The following is a 19,111-nucleotide window of genomic DNA, read 5'->3' on the forward strand; positions in this document are numbered from 1 at the left end:
GATGGCACCAAGGCTGGGGCAAAGAACACTAATCAGTCATTTGAACTGGAAGCTTCTGTGAGGATCTGCTGTGTGCCAGGCCCTGGACAAGAGGTAGAGACACACACACGGAACAGACTTGGACCCTGGCCTTCACAGACTTACAGGCAACTAAAAGGAGACCCAAAGGGATACAACAACACAGGCCAGTCAGGGAAAAAGAGTCACAGAAGGGCCCAGCCAGCTCTGCACCGTGAGAGTTCTGAGGAGGGAGAGAAGACTCCTCTCAGGTGAGACAGGCACAAGCGGAGGCTGGGTCCTCTCCTGGTTCTCACCAGGTCCAGGACAGTGCTAGGCAAACAAGAGGTGCTCAGTCTGTGCTACTGTGACTGGATCTAACCTGACTTCTGCATACAGGATCCTCTCAGCCTGAAGAAGGTCGAAAGAGTAAACTGGGCACAGAGTCAGCTCCATGCCATCCTTCCCCTCATTGGTTGGGCTTGGAAACACATTGGAAACAGCTCTGTGCTCTCTATTTAATGTTAAAAATAGGAAATGATCACTTGTGCCTCTGGCGCATGTCCTCTTGTTCCAAGCCCCTCACCGCTGTCTGGAGGTTTGTCCTCATCCAGAGCACCCAATGCTCTCCGGCGGCCCTTCAGGGGGGTCTCAGGAATACTCAGCACACCTCCACCCCTCCACAGCCGCTGGACCATTTCCTTCCATACATTTTATCTTTGAGTCAGGCTGGACCTTGGAGAATTGTCAGATTTCATCCTGGCGGGAATTCTAACATGTTTAAACCTATAAAGACTTCCCCCAAATGTGCTCTTGATAAAGTTACTTTTACTTAAAATACAAAAATCTCATTATAAGATTGGAGAAATTACTTCCCTTTAAAGAGATGAAGTTGAATCCTTCCTACAGAAAATTATGAAAAAATTAATTTGGGTGTATATAGCTTTGTTCGCTAAAACATAAAATTATTTTGATGACTTTCAACGAACTTGATGAAAAAATGAAAGGTTAATTTGGGTTGCTAATTATCGTCAATCAGATTGAGATTACATGGGGGCAGTTTTGATAATCTAAAAACCGGGCTGGTTGCGGTGGGCTTTTGTGATGCTGCCCCAGCCTGGGGTCAGGAGAGCAAAGCTCTAGCTGAGGTTCCAGTGCACACACAGCTACTCAATACTGAGCCCTCAGGACTTTTCTTGGCTTCATTTTCTCTAAAGAAAGATGTTGATTTCTATTTGGTTTCTGAAGGTCGTTTCAAGGGCAAGAAGGTGATGAATCCATTCATCTTTGGTGTGAATGCTTGAGGGTTAATTTTCTCATCTGTTTGCAGTGTAAGGGGGTAATCTGTTAATTCAAAGGACTGACTCTTTACTGGAAGCTTTTCAGCAGAGCTGTCAGGGCCAGTTGACCTTTCACCCTCTCCAGTGCTCAAATTACACGTGTGGGCTGTGCCAGGGGGAGATGTGGTAAGGTCACGGACTCTGAAATCAGCAAGAACATTTGGGCTTGGGAGCAGCCTCATCACTTGTTGACTATGGGACCTTGATCATCTTCTTTTTTTGTCTGTGAAAGGGGCTAGATTGGTATGAGAATTAAAGGGAATTAGGGGTATGAAAGGTTATTATAAAATCTAAAACTCTAAAAATGTAATAAGCTATGTTGCTGACTCCTGCCTACAACCCAAGGCTGGTGCTGTTCCTGACAATGGGAAATGTGGCCAGGGTTTCTGTGAATATGGATCCCCCTGCCAACAGCACCTAGGAATTTAAACTCAGTGAGCTGGGGATGAGGGTAGGAGCAGGAAGAAAAAGAAAAGCTCAGAAAAGAAGTTTAAAAGTCCATTCCACCCCATGGTCTCTAGCTCCTCCAAGTCTATTCTGCAGGTCAGTCTGTGCCTATAGCATGCAGCCTGGGTTTGGGGGCAGCCTTGCCAATCTGGGGCAGAAGCATGGTGGTTTATTTAGTTAGTTTGGTCCTGGAAACCAAAGAATTCAGACATAAATACATATATGTTTTTTTCCCCCTGGAGAGTGTGCTGAGGAAGACAGCTGAAAGAAGGCATGGACTTGGCACCCTACCTGAGCTTCTGTCTTCAGCAGGACCTCTTCTAAAGCCAGCCTCGCTTAACATTGTTCTGAAGGTTCTGAGATGTTCTCAGAGAGTCTGGGTTTCTACTTCCTGGTCAAGTTGGGCATCTGATGAGGTAGGAAGAGGGGCATGGGCTTTGAATCCAGATGGGCCAACTTTTCTCATTGGATTTTACCCCTGATGAGGTGTGAAAACTGGGGTAAACTCTGTAGCCTTTCTGAGCCTCAGTTTCTTAAGCTGAACAAGTGGAGATACAATACCCAGTACTTAGACGTGCTGTGAGTATTAAATGATGACCTAAGCAAAGTGCTTAGAAGGACATTTTGCATTAGAGATGCATAAAGAATATACTTTATAAAGTGTGTAACTTCCTGTTCAATTTTTGACTGTAGGAAAGCAGAGACACCCAGTCTCAAGATTTACATTCCTCAGTCCATAAAGAAGGGACTCTAAGGCTGTTTCTCAATAAAAGGAACAGTATTTTCCCAACTCATTGGACACATATTATTAGTCTCAGGTGGTTTCTATACACAAAATTCTGTTTTCATTTGCAGCAACTGCAGACGCAAAGGTCCAGAGTGGGAATTCTTTCTGAAGTGGATTCCGCAGAATGAGGATTCGCCATCCCAGGTCAGACCCATGATTCATCCAGCCGAGGTCTGTTGCGCTCACAGCCTTTCAGGCATGGAGGTCCTCTTTGCTCCCTTCGATGGCTCTGATTCTCATAAATCTGCCCAAGGTTGTTTGGAATTAATTTCTGTGTCCCATGAGCAGCACTTCTTAGGGGTATGGGGATTCTGAGTTTATTGCTCATTGAACAAGAGCTGTCCTCCTTCTGCTTTGTATGGCTTGCCTTGCTGAAGCTTCATCCTGTTGGTTCTCTTTGCTCATCTGCCTGGAATCTCACAGACATCATTGAATGCCACAGCAAGATGGGACGACCCTGGAGATCTCTGAATTTAGTGGTTCCCAAACCACCTAAGGACCTTTAAAAATACCAGTTCCAGGGCCCTGAAGATTCAGATTCATATGGAGGAAGGACAATATTTGCATTTTGTGAAAACTTTCCCAGGAGAGCCAGACTGCTGTGTGCAGAGTGGATTAACAGTCAAGCTTCAGAGTTTAAGTTCAAGACTTAAAAAAGTGCTGCAACTACCATAAAATCCTCATGGAAACTTTCTGTGAGTCTGGTTTTATTTTCCTTATAAATCCATGCACCCAGGGCTCAGTTAAACCCAAACAAGGCTGCTCAGGCCCAGAAAGCAGGCAGGCCACCATGAAGGGAGAGGTGAGTTGCTCAGGGTATGTGGTAGGTAGACCCTCAGTTCTAGAAGGTACCACAGTGGCTTAGCCTAGCAGAGTGTGGGTATTGGAGTCATAGGCACAAACCAGGGAAAGCAGGTGATCAGTGTCAGGAATCTGGTCCCCTGATAGGTCATGGGGAGCCAGGGGGTGTCAAAAGACTCCAGTAACTGGAGTGTTTACAAGATCAAACAGCAGACACATGAGAGAGACTGGGTAAAAAGCAACGAGGTAAAATCTTTGTTTTTAAAAAGATCAAGGTCATAGTGAGACTGGCAGTGAGGTGCTCTTGATGTGAGCTGCCAGTCTGAGAGTCCAAGGGTCCTCTCATTTTCCCAGCTCAGAGTCTACACTAATCCCAGAGGCTCCATGGAGCTGCAGGAGGATTAGCTGGCCCCCAAGGAGCATCCTGGATTGGAAGCACGGGAGGGAAGTAGCCAGGGAGGAAAGAAGCCCAGCTCTTTCCTCTTCTCTTACTTAAAAAAACAACCACAAAAACCAAACTCTTATATTAAAACTCATTTATGTGTGAGAGAGAAAGAGAGAAAAAAGAACTGCTTTATCTTGTTCTCACTTATACCACACACTGGAAACCTAGTTTAATACTCACTCACATCTAAATTGTGTAAAGAACCCACAAACATCAAAATACTGATTGGTTATAGACAGCTGAGTAAAGAAAAATCCATTAAGCACTGGGTTTCATTTTACCTATATTGTAGCATCCTCCGAGAAGAAACAAATCAATTAGTAATATACGGCACAATGTTAAAAAAAAAAATAGGCTAGATAGTGATTGTGCTGGTTTTATTACTGTTCCTAAGCCATCTCATCTGCTCAATTGAATGCAAAGAAATAAAGCGTGACACAAAGGAAAATAAGTTCTCAACTATCACTATTAGTCACAATAATAAGGGTCTGCCTCACGCCGAAGCCTATATGGTTGTGCCATGGAAGTGAGTTCAATGGCTCCTGTGGCTCTTTTATACCATTCTGATTCTGATCCATGGAACTGAATTTTATCCGTATTTGTTGACTGAGCTGAACTTCATGGGAGCTGTGGCATACTGAACCATTTTGATGGCCACTGTAGATCCCATTAAACTAAATAATGACCCCAAATCCAAGCAAATACAGTCATTCGCCATCCATAAATGATCTGATGCTATTCTTTATTATAAATTGGAGAAAGTAACCCTTTTTGTGAGTACGTGATGAAAATTAACCAGCTGTTCCCCCTTATCAGGGCAAAATGAAAATAACACACATACTGTTGCTATTGTGAGGTTAAAACATTTCAACTCTTTAAACAATGGAACAGCAACCCCTTCCAGATGCCAGATCAATGTCTGATTATTTCTGTCTTTTTTTGATGTTAGCAGCTGTTGAAGCATAATGCCTAGATATGTTTATTTACTGAGAGTTGCAAAATAATGATATTCAGATTTCATCCTTTTTCCATATTTATTAGTTGGAATATATTCTTAAAGAGGTGCTTCTTCTCACCTACTATTTGGTTGCCCAGTGATACAGTTCATATAGGGAAGGCAGATAAATGCTCCGTTCTTTCTCCTTGTTTGGAGCATTCAAGGTAATGAATTGGTCATCTACTATGTTCTGAAGTTGACTGTTTGTATATCACTATGAGTACATGAGTTTAAACATATTTTGAGTTTTAATTAATAATTATTATTTCTTAATAGCTCAAACTATCACATTTTTGGTGAGTGGTAGCTTCCTGAGTTCTTCTTTGTTGTTGTTTTTCAGTAGTTAAGCTGTGTCCTTTGGCCCCTTGCTATCTGGTGTGAAGAAATGTTCCTTACCCAGACCTGCGCTCAGCCATTTTTCAAAAACTTTGGTTTCTTTTAGTGAAAAAAAGCATGTTAAGTATACAATCTGGGTGCTATGGACACTTATTGCTAGTGGGTTTGTGATTGTTTCTAGGCTTTTTTAGTGGACAGGGCTAGGAAATACATAGGCTGTATACAAACGTGTGTGTGTGTGTGTGTGTGTGTGTGTGTATACACATTTATATGACAAAGTATCCATGAGTTTACATTGACAGTTCCAAATCAAATTCAGAACTAGAGGGTTTTTAATTTAATCTCTTCTATATTACATCTGTATTTATTTTTCCACACTGCAAATCTTGCTTCTCAAGAACAAAAGTGATAATGGAATTAGAATATTCTCTAGTTACTCATACTCTTTATGTTGCTTTGTCCTCACTCCCTTGTATTTGGGAGTTGGAAGGGACTACCTTACCAAAAATTTTTTGCTGTAAATATCCATGGGTTTTCAGTTTTGATATACGTTTGCTCAATTTTTGCATAGAGATTCAGAGAGGTTAAAAAAAACTATGCTGTTACCACCACTGGTGCTGTGCATCATTCCAGGATGCTTAAATTGTTTTTAAATTTAGGAATCACTTGACATCTCTCTGGTCAGGCTCCTCACCTTTATTTCTACTCTTGAAACTGCAGGTTTTTTTTTCAGATTTCATCTCGGGGACATCCCCAGTGACTGTGGTCTATAACTTACTGTTGCATCATATTCTGCCTTTTTTTTTTTTTTTTTTTGGATACAGCCCACTGAGTATAATTTAACTTCTTCATGATAGTGCCATTTGGACTTAAGTTGATTGGGGCTATTTGACCCTTTACTAAATGACTGCAGACATAAATATTTTCTATTAACTCACTTTCTTTATTATCAGGTTTACTTTCTTTGGGCTTCAGGATGTTCTATGATTAGTCTTATTCGGTATCTAGTGTTGGGTGAGGGTGTGAGAAAGCACAGAGAATCTCTGGGCATTAGACTGAGGGCCAGCTAGAGGCACAAAATCTTTATTTCAGGGTTTTGGAATGTATTCACATTTGATACTTATATTTGGTGGATGGTGGAAGGTACTAGAAGAATCTGCTAACCTCAGATAAAAGGATGTTGTTGTGACTTTTCACCAACAGAGCTGGGGATCTTTGGCCCTCTATTTCAACGTATTGAATTACAGTACACTGATGGGTCACTCCCACTCTCCAGTTTGTTTAGTGTCTTTAAAGCATGGTAGAGCAGTAGATAGGGAATGGGGAAGAACTGTTACTTTTATCTCATCTCATAAGATGGTCAACCAGGCAGAAAAGTTTAACAACTGGCTTGTGATTATAGAGAAAAGTGGACCATCACATTTATTCTTTTTACAACATTTTTTCATTTGATCAATTTTCCATGTTGTTCTAGCTTGTTTCTCACACTGAACTATTTTGCATCCACACACACACCCACACACCCACCCACCCACACACACACACACACACACACACACCCCTCCCTTGTTTGTTCATGCATTGCTTCCTGGTCATTTCTCTCTTATTCTGTTTTGATGATGAGAAGTTAGGAGTGGGTAACAGTGGTAATAATAACAGCAGCTCTGCCTTTCGTACTAGACATGCTCACAGAATGATCTGTTTTCACTTTTACATCCTTGTCTCCTAGGCACCTCACACAGTCCCTCTGGATGGGCAGGATGCCTGCAGAAGCTGAGGTCTCCCGGGGAGCAAAGATCAGAGGCCCATATGCCAGGGGCCAGCGTGAGGAACTCCGCCCATGGCAAAGGTCATGAGGAAGGAGGCTTGGCATACGCAAAGGCGTGATCAAGCCTCAGGAAACCCCCTGTTCCCGAGCATCTAGCCCCAAAACCAGAGTCTGTTTTATGCTCTAACCTACACCTCTGACTTTACGGGGGGCTCTGCCCCATAACCGTTTCTCTCGGGGAAGGAGTAAACCTGCAGCTCCAAGGCAATAAAAATTCCTGGGCGTGACAAGAGTGTTTCAGCTTACGGACTGCTCTGAAGGTTATCTAGCCCACCTGTATAGGTTAGTCCGGCCACATGTGATTATTTACAGCCTCCCAACCTGAGAGGCACGAGATGTTTTAGACTTACTAAAGGCAAATTATTTTGGGGAGTTAGAAATTATTAGTATAATGGGTTGGTTAGGAATTATATTGGTGAAGGGTTTTTCATTTGTTGTGTCAATAATTGCTGCTAATTCCCTGCTCTGGGTGGGACAAGGATGTCTCAGGTCAAACCTCTCTGCTGACAGACTAGCTTGTGTGACAGGATTATCCATACTCCTGCCACATGATTGTTTACTACCTCTCAACCATAAACAGCACAGAGAGTTTTGGAGTATTTTGAGAGTCTTAATTAGCATAGGACCTTTTCTTCTTGTTGAGTCAATGATTGCCGCCAGGCCTCCATATCCTTAGGCACCTGGGAATATATTAATCAATGTATTTGGAATATAGCAAAGGAAATATAGTAGTTTTTGATGTTAGCAATACTAGACTTTTTGAGTTAATGGATTTTCTCTTTTGTAATAGATCACTGTACTTTGTTATAAATCACTGTGTCCTTGCTATGTAAGAATGTAACTTTATCATATCTTAAGACTAAACAGATCTTAAGGGGAGCATTGGTGAAAGGATTTTCATTTGTTAGGCTGATGTTTGCTGCTAAATCTCCATGTTCCCTACCCTTATAATGAATACAACTAGCATATAGGAAGAAATAAGTATTAACCTTTAAGCAAATAGGAGAAATAAGTATTAACCTTTAAGACTAATCATGTTAACCTTGGGTTAAATAAATTCCTTTCTTGATTGTAACTCACTACACCCTCACCCTATAGGAATGTAACTTTATTTGGAGGGTGGTGCCTGGTTTAAGAAAAAACACACTTGGAAAAAATAAGTTTTTTGGTTATCAGAAAGAAAGGATCATAAAATGTCAGCAGGTCTCACTCATGGCCAGAAGATGATGTAATATCCCTAAGACCTTTTTTTATACATTTATGTGAAGCACCTGATTTTGATAAAGGTCAGGACTGCTGACCCCCGTGTGACTCTGTATTCATCCCTATGTGTAATAAAAGGTATATAAGCAAACCCCAAAATAAAGAAATCGGATCAGTTTCCGGAAAGACTGATTCCCCCATGTCGCTTCTTTCTTGCTCCCATTTTTCTGGCTGAATTCCCATCTGGAGCATGGATGCTATTCCACGTAATCCAAGTTATTCAGCCTCTTTTTCTCCACTAATCTTCCTACTACACTATCCATTTCTAATCTCTCTATATCTGTGATTAAATATGTATTTTTCCAAAGACGCCGACTCCGTCCCCACCTTCGAATCACCCTGGATCCACCGGGGCAGGACCCCGGCACCCATATCCCCTTCTGCTGGGAGCAGACATCCCTTCATGAAGATCCTTGGAATGAGCCAGCTCCCCATCAACAGGGCAGCAAGTCTGGGCTGTTGAGATAAAAGCAGCTTTCAGGACTGGATTACCCTAAACAGTCCTGACACCCAGCCATCTGAGGCAGTTTTTAATGGCTCCTGTGATGGTTGCCTGTGTTCTCAGCCACCCTCTGTTCCCTGAGGGAAAGTGAGTAACCCATGAGAGAAGAAATGCCACAGGAAAAACACTATCCTGAAAGCAGCACTGTAAAAATTAAGTTAAGGGAGGTCTCAGGGCTAATTTGGTTATTTCCCGAGTTGGCGTCAGGCCAGAGCTGTGTTAATAAAGTATTGGATATTGAGATGGGTGCTGTGGACTCACTCATATGGGGGTTACACACTGCGGGTTTGGTTCTGAGGCTTAAGTGGGCTTAAGTGAGTCTCTAAGGAAATGCTCAAATCCTGCTCTTTAGCAGTATGGACATACCCCTGGCTCCATGGTTGATGGAGCTGATTGGCTGATAGACTGAGTGAATTAGTTAGTAGGATCCAAGTCAGAAATCTGGGTGAAGGAAAAGAAGGGCTTCTCCTTTTCAGGGAGCTCTTCTGACTTTCAGTTGTGTTGCTGGACAAGCCCAAGCCGTGCCTTATTTTCCTTACCTATGAGCCTTAATTCCAGAATTGGATGATTCTGTCAGTCACTTAATAATAAATAAAAATTAAATGAATAAAATATGTTATTACAGTATTACAAAGTCACTGTCAATATTCACTATAAAAACCAAATCAGGCCTTTCAGACCCAACCACCTGGATTGGCTTAGAAAGCTGTCCTGGAGAAAGGTTTGGAGTCCCCATTATTTCTGGGACTCTGACAAGCTTTGAAAGACTAGAAACCCTCTTTCAATTTGTATTAAGAAGTGGGTCTTCTGGAGGCATTCTTCTACGTCTTCACTCAAGTTATGTGTTTCCCCGAAGTAGAGTGTGAGGATTTCATCTACAAATTGACGATCAACTGGGTTGGAGGAACCGATTGAACAAAAGGATCCCACGTGCAAAATGCTGTCCCCCTTTTCCCTTAACACGGTTGGTTCTAAGAGGTCAAAAATTAAAATGTATTTGAAAGTTTTGCAAAAAAACAAGGAAAAATATGCCTAGAATATATATTTATGTATAAATAAAAGGCTGCACAGCTCACAGGTGGAGGAGGAGGATTATAAATGAACTGAAAATGTACAGAAGGCAATCTATGAAGGAGAAGTGAATTGGCCCAATCTTTTCTGTAATATAGTTTGATAATGTTAAAAATAATATCACACACTTTATATTAGTACAGTCTTTTATACCTTTCAGAGCAAATGATCTCATTTGCTCACCACAATAGCCAGCTCTGAGAAAGAACAATGGCAGGTAATTATTATTCCTACTTTAGGGATAAAGAAAACACTGGGGCTGAGAATATTTGACTCTCCTGAAGTCCCCTAGCTGGAACCACGGTCTCTAGGATTCTTTCTGATTCATTTTCCATCTGGCCATGGATTGACACTCAGTAGGTACTTTGTGATATTTGAGTGTCTATGGAATATTGAACAGAGAGGCTTAAGATTGCTGCCAAGATTTTGGCCCATCAGAATCTACAATGAACTCTCAGAGCTTCCTGGTGACTGGTTGCTCTCCCACATACAAAAGCCACTGCAGGGACTTCCCTGGTGGTCCAGTGGCTAAGACTCTGAGCTCCCAGTGCAGGGGGCCCAGGTTCGATCCCTGGTCAGGGAGCTAGATCCCACATGCTACAACTAAGACCCAGAGCAGCCAAAAAAAAAAAAAAAAAAAAAACAAAAGCCACTGCAGGTAGGCTGTTAGGGGATCCGAATGATCTCTACCTCCTGGTGGCCACAGCCTTGCATAATCCCCTCCCTTTGAGTACAGGCAAGACTTTTGAGTTGCTTCTAACCAAAAGAATATGGCAAAGGTGATGGGATATTATTTCCATGACTATGTGATAAGATTGTAACTTCCATCTTGCTGGCAGACTCCCTATACTCTCTCTGTCTTTCTCTCTCTCATCAACAGCTTCTCCAGGAACTACTAACAACCACATGAACTTGGGAATAATTCTTTCCCTAGTTGAGCTTTCAGATGAGACCCAGCCCTGGTGAACACCTTACAGAACTTTATGAGAAACTATGAAGCAGAGGACCCAGCTAAGCTGTACCTGGTTTCTTGACCCACAGAAACTGATATCATAAATCTGTGTTGTTTTAAGCCACTGTGTCTATGGTAATTTGATACAGAGCAATAGATAACTATCTGCATAACCCAAATTCCTCCCCAGAAGCCAGTGCTTTCTCCGGCCTCCTCTTTTCTGTGAGCACCCAGCTCAGAGGACCCTGGCTGGGCTGAGTTCTTCTCTGTGCTCTCTCTCTCTTCCCTGAATCAGTGAAGCCTACACTTCTTGGCAATGGGCATTCCTATCATAGTTTCTCTGTTCAGTTCTGTGCCCAAACAAATAAAAAAAAAGTCTTTCTGTCCAGGATCATTGAAGCTTTGCTGCAAAAAGCAAAGAGCTGAATAGGCTCTGAAGGGACGTGGGGTTGTTTTGCAGGCAGAACCAGCAAGTCTGAAGGAAGGATGGTAATTAAAAGTGGGCTTCCCAAATAACAAGTGTTTAATGCACCTGCACTGATGGAGGGGCCTTTGTGTCCTGCTGGTCTTGGAGCTAAACGATGCTAAGGCGTGCTGAAGTTGGAGTTCCCGGATCATTTATTGTCTCCCATTTATGTAACCTTTCACTGAAACAAATGGGAAAAAACAACATGTTTTCTCAGGCCAGCCAAGAGAGAGAAAGGCAATGGGTCCTCTCTGTTGCTAAAAGGGCTGCAGCATGGTGTGAAGGCGTTTTGTCTGCAGCTTCGCTATAATGCCAACCAGCACATCACGTCAGACTGAAGGTTCCTGAGGCGTTGTTGAGTCTGTCAGAGCTGGATGCTGCTGCACCATTTTTCCAGTGGGGCCCAGGGTCGGAAGGTTATTGGGAAGTTATGAATCCACTACTGATTCATTGCTTTCTCAACTGACACTGGATTTCTCTTCAAAAATAATGCTCAGTTCAGCATGATTGGCAACGCTCCAATCTTGAATAGAGAACTTTGCACCACACGGCAGAATAAAGTCGGAGCCAGGGCTTGGGGGACCCGTCTGATTACCAGCTGTGCTCAAGAAGGATGCTGGAAAGGGACCTGGAGACTCCCTGCGTTGGGGTAGCAGTGGCTTCCTGTCAGGCTTATGTGGGCCCAGCTCTGGGTGGTGTATTTTCCATGAGGGGCACTTTGGATTGCTCCCAGCTGCAGGCCCCGAGGCACCCAGCAAGGGGCTTGAGACAGAGCAGGCACAAATACAGACTTGTTAAATTAAACTCAGCTTCGTGTGACTTTTTTTTTTTTCCCCTGGGACTGATTCAGGGCTCTGTGAACACATTAACTAGAAAGCAATGGTGTCTTCTGTGTTGAACACTCCGTTGCCTCTCTGAGTGGAAATGCAAGAGAAGTGGAAAGAGAAGATGGATGTAGCCAGCCTGGATGCAGCAGGAGCATCTCCCTGACCAAGGCCAGCAGCTGCGTGGTGTTTGGGATTGTTCCTAATGTGCACGGAAGCTGACCACTTTGGGGTGAGCTGACTTAGTGGGAACCCCGGCTCTGCAGTTGACTGGCAGGGCAGGCGGCATAACCCTTCTGATTATGTCTCCTGAGTTTTAGAATGGGAAAATCACGACGGCTCATGCAGTGCACTTTGGGTCAAGCACCTCTCTAAGCCCTTGACACCGATTCACTCACGTGACCCTTTCATCAGACCTGTGCGATGGAAGCCCGAAGGACATAAGCTCCACTTTTTTTAATGTGAAGAAACAAAGGCACAGGAAGAAGGGAATGGCTTTAAGTAAGTGGCAGAGGTGGGGCCCGAATAGTGAAGTCTATCTTGGGGGACTGGGTGAGGGGAAAGGCTGTAAGGATCACATAAGTGACCCCAAGCGTACTCAGTAGCTGGAGACACAGGTATGCAGAGGAAAGGGGGCGTCTGCAAACCCATGAGACTCCGCTGCCCAGGGAGGGAGCTCAGCCTCTCTTTCAGGCTTTGGTGTCCCCCTCCACCATCACCAGGTCCCTGCGGAAGTGCTGCCTCTCCTTTAGCCACCAAGCAGCCCCTGGGCCTTGGTGTCGGCCACCTCCTGGGGATGCTGACTGCTCTGGGAGGGACTTGAGTAGCAGGGATCATGAGTCCCGAGTCACGAGTCAGTTCCACGCCACCTGCCTCCCTGGAGCATGGCCATGCTGGCTCCCGGGGAAGGGAGTCTGTGCCCAAATGAAGCATGAGAGCCTAACAGGAAGGGCGCCGAAGCTGCTGCAGTGACTAGGACCCATGGGTCTTGTTAGGGCTCGTGATTCCTGCGTCATCACAGCAGGCTATAAATAGGTGATAACCTAAAATTAGTGAATGAGAGAACTCGCAGCACATGGCTTAACAGCAGGCCAGCTGAGCAGGGAGATGGCCAGTGACCGAAGGGGTTCCAAGGATTATATCTACAGAATCTGCCCAACTCTCAAAGAGGTGCTCCCTCCAACCGAACGAGTGCCAACAGAAGCGCCTTTTGTGTGCACCCGTGAAGGTTGGGGTGCGCGGAAAGACGCCAGTTAGCTGCAACGGTCTGCTTTCTTACACGTGTGGGAGTGCATTATACACCTGCTGCACTGTTGTGCATGTTATTGAAGATGCCTCTGTGTTCTGTTTAAACAAAAACTGACATTTTCAGTTCAGGGTGTTTCAGAGAAGAGCAATTCCTCCAGAAGACCCACTCAACAGTGGGATTCCTTTTAAGGTTACTTTAAGGAAACTTTGCCCTTCCGAATGTTATCTGGCTTAGGAAACTTTATTTTTCACGTGATTTTAAAGAAACATTCTTTAGCCTTTTACACAACTGGTATAACTTAGGGCAAGTTACTTCCTCCTTGCGGACATCATGCTCCTCAACTGTCAGTGGGGGATAATATCATCATACAAGCAAATGAGACAATGCATGTGAAAGAGTCCTGCATACTTCCAGCACCCGGCGGTGCTCAGGGATCGTGGTTATTATTGCTGTGTGAAGAGGAGACACAGGAGGCAAGGCCTTTGCTGCCTGAGAACTAAACCCTCGGAGCGGGCTGTATGGCTCTGAGCCTGCCTCCTCCCCATCTCCAGGTCCACGCCTATCTGTATCGAGGATGTCAGGCTGTGGTCTGGGGCTCCTAAACTCTGTTTTAAACCAGGATTTGCTTGTAAGTTTGTTAAAAAGGCAGCGTTTGCCCTTTCATCCTCAGACATGATGATTTTACAGGTCTGCTGGGCCCAGGAATCTGCATTTTAACCAGGAGCACTCGTGGGTGCCCCCTCACCCTGCCAGGTGAATGAAACAGATGACGTGAGAACACACCTGGATGAACCCTGGGCTGGATCTAGGTCCCCGACAGCCGGCCTGCTCACTTCTATGTTCATGCACTCCCAGATGGTCACTGGTTATTTTTCATTAACGATGCAATGAGACCAGGAGTCTAATCCGGGGTCCCCCTGGAGTGAGTGGGCTTCTACCCTTACTTGTTGCCTCCCTCCCAGTTCTCTGGGGGCCTCCTGCCTTCAAAACTGGCACATAGTAAAGAGCCACAGTTAACACAGGGGTCCCAGCTTCGTCTCTGCCTCCAGCCTGGCACGAGGTTGTCGGCAGTGCCCACAGGTGACAAGACAACAGGATTTTCTGGAACCGGATTAGATAGGTGTTTTTTACTGGGCCTGCAGGGCTGGGGTGTGGAAGGCTCTGATGGAAACAAAGACCCCCAGTGAGTGAGAAGACAGTTCTGAGTGAGGGAGGAGGGCCCTGTGAGGCTTGCCTTCCAATAATGCTGTCATCCCCAGAAGGGCTTGCTTGGAGCATAATGGCTCTAGCTACAAATTCTATTAACTCTAATAGTTGTTCTGTGGTGAATGGATAATGCGTTTAGCAGAAATAGACCCAATCAATTTATGTGAAACACATAAAACTTTCTCATTGGAATTGGCATCTGTCCTTGAGTCATAGGAGCGTGTGTGTGGACAGCCGGTCACCCTCACTTCTGGGCACGTTAGCAGTGCCATGGGTTAGTGAGCTCTGGCTCGCTTATACTCTGTCCCTTCAGCCCGCAGAACCACAGAGCTGGGGATGACGGGGGCCTGGAGACAGTCTACTTTAACCCTGCCTTTTAAATGCAGCAGATTTTTAGCCTGTTTGTGCTTGTGTTGGCCCCGCAAACACCAGCTGTTACTTGGGGCTTTGCTGACAGGCATCAGCCATCAGATGAGGGGATGGAAGGCCAGGGAGAGGTGAGCCCTGCCCCAGGAGCACAGTGGAGGCCAGCAAGTGGAGGCCAGCTGAGGGTTCTGACTCCTGGTCGAGTGCTCTTTTCCACTCCTTTTAAATTGCCATCCCTCCCCCCACCACCTTTGGCAAGAGATGTGTACTCAGAAAACAGTAAACCAACTGTCACCAGCCAACTCAGAGGCAAGACTTTGGCTTGAAGCCAGGATTCTGCGAGTTATGGATACTTGTAGGTTGGGCTGGTTCTCATATAAACTGAGATGATTCCATCCTGCCCTCCTACATAACATGTAAGCTCACAGAAGGGGAGAGAGGTTAGAAAGCTGAGGCAGGGTCCTCAGGCCCAGGGTGGGGGGTGGATGGGGATCCTGCCTGTCCTTATCTGGGCTTTTAGAGAGAGAGAGAGAGAAGGTGACAGAGCCTGCCTGCACCTCTTCACCCCTAATGTTCATTACTGCCGGGTGGGGAGCAGGCAGAGAGAGAGGGAGGAAGAGAAGAGCTCTGCACCCATGATCACATTATCCCAACTGTTTGGATAGTGTAATTTTATGTGCAAAGCTGACGAATGTAATTTTCCAGCCTTAATACTTGCCCCATTTTCTCTCCCAGTTTCTTCATCTGATTAGCTGAAGTGACTCAGAAGCTTCTGAGAAGGTTCCATGAAGCACCTGGACAGGCTCTTTTCTGCCTGGATGCTCCAGTGGCTCAGCTCTGCCCCATGGGCTGGGGGAGAGGAAACCTCCAGACCCAGAGAGTTAGGCCCTCATCAGAGGGAAGGGCTGGCTTGGGGGATGTGAGGTGTGTTTAGAAATTTGGGAGCTTTGTGAGTGATGGTTTTTGGAAGACCTGACTGGCCTTTGCGTTTCCAGGAGCTGCTCTAATGCCTGCCAGAAGGAGAAATGCCACCAGCCACCTCTGTTCCAGTCAAGCAGAAACTGACAGCGCTGAACTTTGGGGAGAAAATCTTATTATCCAGCCTCCTCCATCCTTTACAGGGGTGGCTGGGAGCTGCTTTGTTTACTGATCATACAGGGCCTCTTGTCTGGGACGCTCTCCCAGCTCTTTTCCATGGAGAGTGTTGATCTCTGAGAGGGAGTAGGATACCAAAGTAGTTCAGTTGGCTGAAGGATGCAGACTGCAGGGCCACATCCTGGCTCATTTTCCCACCAGCTGTATGGAATGCTTATGTTCCTCCCCATCACCTCCCTTATCCCTGCAGTGCTAACAATGGCAGCGGGCCCTGGGCTGGAGTGAGGGCTAGAGGGGTCAGTGCACGGGAGCCCCCCCAGCCCAGAGGCAATCATACTCACTGACTGTTCTTTCCTTTTCTTTCCCCCCCAGCCTCAGCCCCCACTTTCTCTCCAGAGGCCCTCCCTGGGTAGAAACTCTGAGTTAGGTTAAGCTTGTCATCTACAGATTGGCACTTGCCATCTACCTCTACAAGGATCACATCACTAGCTGCTGCAACTGCTGACCTTTAACAGTCTCTGAAAGGAGTTCAGGGTGGAGATCAAGAATGAGACACTGTGCTCTGGAAAAGGTGGCAGGACAGGCCATCAGATAGTTAGGTATTTTCAGGAGAAGATTTTATGAGCCCAGTTCTTGCATTTCATCACATCTAAAAAAAGCACTAAAATCTTTCATGGTGACATCTACTCCTTGTGGCTACCAGTAACCTTCACGAGCCTAGCAGTGACCTACAAAAATGTGTGCCCAATTGCATGTACCCCCTTTCACCAAAATCACATATACACTGACCTTTCCCTCTGCCTCTTCAGTCTGGACTGCCCACAGAGGAAGTGTGCAAGAACTGTGTTGGGAGGGGAGGTTAGATGAAAGCCAAGAGGGTGGGCCTGTGCATGAACCCAGGGGGTGGCCTGTTTTCCCTGACCATGAAGCTGGGTCCTGGCTAAGTGCCACTCCAAAGGGTTCAGTGGACCTTGTCGTGCAGAAGGTAGGGAAAGGAGGCCCTGCTCCCTCTCCCCTCATTAATCCTCCAGATGAAGACAGACACCCTCACCATGGCAGGCCCATCAGATGGGGAGATGCCTCCTGCTACAGGAACACAGCTGGGAAGGGGTGTCAGGAGCCCGCCTCAGCTCCTTGCTCACCTGAGCTGCTCTCTGATGTGGCAGTGGGCTCCTGGGGAAGCACAGGCTCTGTTCGGTTCTCGAAAACCTGCCCGAGGAGGCTACTAAGGCTGCTTGGGAACGTGTTTGCCTCAGCGTCCTCTTCCTTTTGAGTTGGGGTCACCCTGGAAGGGGTCTAGAGACAGAACACCGACCCAGATGCACTTGTTGACACTCCTGCCCTGAGGCTGGTGTCAGGCAGCTGAGGAAGGTTGTGTTCCAGCCCTGGGCATCTTCACCCTCTCAGGCACCCACTTTCTCCTAATTTTATTTGGACGTGGTGGTGGGGCACTGCCACTTTTGAGCCGCTGTGAGATTTCATTAGTCTGAGTGGGCACTGGACAGACCGTTACTGATCAGCATTTTAGGGCCAGTGGGAGTTACATGGCAATAAACCTGGGAGTCAGGCAGGGTGGATGGCTGCCTCCTAAATGCTGGCTGCGAGGAAGCCGCTGCTGACATTGGAGGATTGTGCTCAAGCATCAATCACCTACAGTCAATCAATAAGTGTTTCTGGAGCCCTTGCTATGTAATCAGGGCTGGTGGTGACGAGAAGTGGGGCTCGCAGTCATGTTTGCTGGGCATGTCCTGTATTTATCACAGGGAGGCAGTGGTTAACCAAGGGCTATGGAGGTGAGTTGCTGGGATGAGGGGTGGGGAGAGTGTTGAATAGAAAGCTGCCCCCATCATGTTAGATGTTTTTGCAAACCACAGGGCAGAGGGGGAAGTAGAGATCATGGTTTGGGAGACCAGGTTCCCTGTTGCATGAAAAAAAAAGACCAGGTTTTTTGAGGTTTAGCCCCTGTTGCATGAAAAAAAAAAAAGACCAGGTTTTTTGAGGTTTAGCCCCTGTTGCATGAAAAAAAAAAAGACCAGGTTTTTTGAGGTTCTAGCTCAGGTGAAGGAGGAAAGAGGGAAGGTGACGGGAAAAGCAGCAAACTCTTTCCTCTGGTTTCGCGGCTGGATTAGATCCGGTGGGAACTGGAAGGGATGAGAGTCAGTCCTGGGACAGCATTTTAGGGGGAGGAAAGGAAAGGGTTTCTTTCTTCAAAGACAAAGCAAAGCTAATAATATTTGTTTAATAAGTTGAGGGTCAGTGAATTTAATGAAAAGACATAGCCTTTACTTTCTTTTTCTGTACTTTGCACTTAACGAAGATTTCACATTAAAAGTAGAAATTAGAGACTATCATTTATCTCTTGCTATCTTAATACAGAATTACCTTTTACAGGAAAGAGAGTATGGGTGGACTGTGGCTGTACCCCTGCCTCTCCGAGTTACTCATGCTGGACGGAGCCTCACACTTCCATGCACCAGCACCCCCGGGTGATCCCCTCGACCTGCTAGTGTTAGGCTGAGTGGCCTTCATCAGCTTCTCTGGGGCTGATCTAATAATCTTCTAATAATCTTCTCACAGATCTAATAATCTCTGACCAACCTCGTACTGGGTTTGGAGACTCATTCCAAGAGACTTCCTCCTGGTACAGAACACCTGAGAAGTCACATCCATGGTTTAGGGCCAGATGCTGAAGACCCCTGTGTTTGAGGCAGCAAGGGCCCATGAGAGGTCTTCCAGCCCATGGGAGGCTGAACTGAACAGCTTCAAAGGGGGAGCCAAGCTTTGGGGAAATTCACTGAACCTAAAGCTTTAGGGGTTTCACCACTGACGAGCTAGTCTGCCTTTGTGCAACAGATATCCTTGACCTTGGGCCCAACCCTCTATATGAGGAGAAATCAATGGAAAGTTTGCTTTGTTCAGTAAGTGTGGAGTGGTTTCGAAGGACTGAGTTGAGAAACAGATACCAGCTTGCTTCTCCCTTTTGCGTTGGGGCCTGGGTATTTCCCCAGCATGGAGGACAGTTGCTCCTTTGCACAACTTCCAGAAACTTTATTTTCCCAGAGAAACAGCTTCCTCTTGGAGCCCACTAACCAGGGTGTAGGTGATGTTCTTCCTAAAGGTTGACAGTTTTATTCTTTAA

The 19,111-nt window shown here is 45.7% G+C and overlaps 1 protein-coding gene across 1 annotated transcript in view; it reads right to left on the bottom strand.

The window, feature by feature from the left end:
- ALK (ALK receptor tyrosine kinase) overlaps positions 1–19,111 on the bottom strand; it is a 734,717-nt gene that overhangs the window by 58,355 nt on the left and 657,251 nt on the right. The gene's annotated exons all lie outside the window — the stretch shown is intronic.

Source organism: Capricornis sumatraensis, chromosome 1, assembly GCF_032405125.1.
Source record: "Capricornis sumatraensis isolate serow.1 chromosome 1, serow.2, whole genome shotgun sequence".
Taxonomy (NCBI): domain Eukaryota; kingdom Metazoa; phylum Chordata; class Mammalia; order Artiodactyla; family Bovidae; genus Capricornis; species Capricornis sumatraensis.